This window comes from Propithecus coquereli, unplaced genomic scaffold (genome assembly GCF_000956105.1).
Source record: "Propithecus coquereli isolate 6110/MARCELLA unplaced genomic scaffold, Pcoq_1.0 Scaffold42, whole genome shotgun sequence".
Classification (NCBI taxonomy): Eukaryota; Metazoa; Chordata; class Mammalia; order Primates; family Indriidae; genus Propithecus; species Propithecus coquereli.
Window position 1 is genome coordinate 3,888,285 of NW_012149952.1, and position 1,047 is coordinate 3,889,331.

Genomic DNA, 1,047 nt, shown 5'->3' on the forward strand with positions numbered 1-1,047 from the left:
ACTCCTGGGCTCAAGCGATCCTTCTACCTCAGCCTCCCAAGTAGCTGGGACTACAGGCATGCGCCACCATCCTGGCTGATTTTTTTCTATTTTTAGTGGAGACGGGGGTCTTGCTTTTGCTCAGGCTGGTCTCGAACTCCTGACCTCAAGCAATCCTCCCACCTTGGCCTCCCAGAGTGCTAGGATTACACTGCACCCAGCCTGTATTGCTTTATTATGAATGACTTATCTTTAATTTCTCCTGCGTGTTATAGTTAGGTTACTAAATTAATTTTTGTCTTAGTCTGTTTGGGCTGCTATCACAAAAAGACCATACATACATGGGGTGGCTTGTAAACAGATATTTATTTCTCACAGTTTCAGAAGCTGTGAGGTCCGAGATCAAGGTGTTGCAGGTTCTGTGTCTGGTGAGGGCCTGCTCATGGACGCGGCATGCTCGCTGTGTCCTAGTACCACCACCTTGGGGGTTAGACTTTCAACATATGAATTTTGGGGGGGAGGACACAAACATTCAGACCATGGCAATTTTAAAAAGCGATGTATGTAGGTAGGATGTATTATCTGTGCGTTTTATTTCAGGATAGCAAAAGGGGTGTTATGAAATATGGTTTCTGTCATCAAGGGTGTTCGGGGTGCCATGCGGTTGACATCTGCTGCTCTAATGGGTTGGGGAGTGTTGTGGTTTGGGTGTCTGTCCCCTTCGAACCTCATGTTGAGATTTGATCCCCAGTGTTGGAGGTGGGGACTGCTGGGAGGTGCTTGCGTTATGGGGGCGGATCCCTCATGGATAAGCTGATGCCCTCCCTGGGGGGTGAGTTCCCATGGGAGCCGGTTGTTAAAAAGAGCCTGGCGCCTGCCCACCCCCTGTGCTTCCTCTGTCACCATGTGGGCTGTGCACGCACTGGCCCCTCTTTGCTTTCTGCCCTGAGCGGAAGCAGCCTGAGGCCCTCCCCGGATGCCCAATCTTGAACTTTTGCAGATATCAGAATCAAAATTAAATAAGCCAGCCGGGTGCGGTGGCTCACGCCTATAATCCTAGCACTCTGG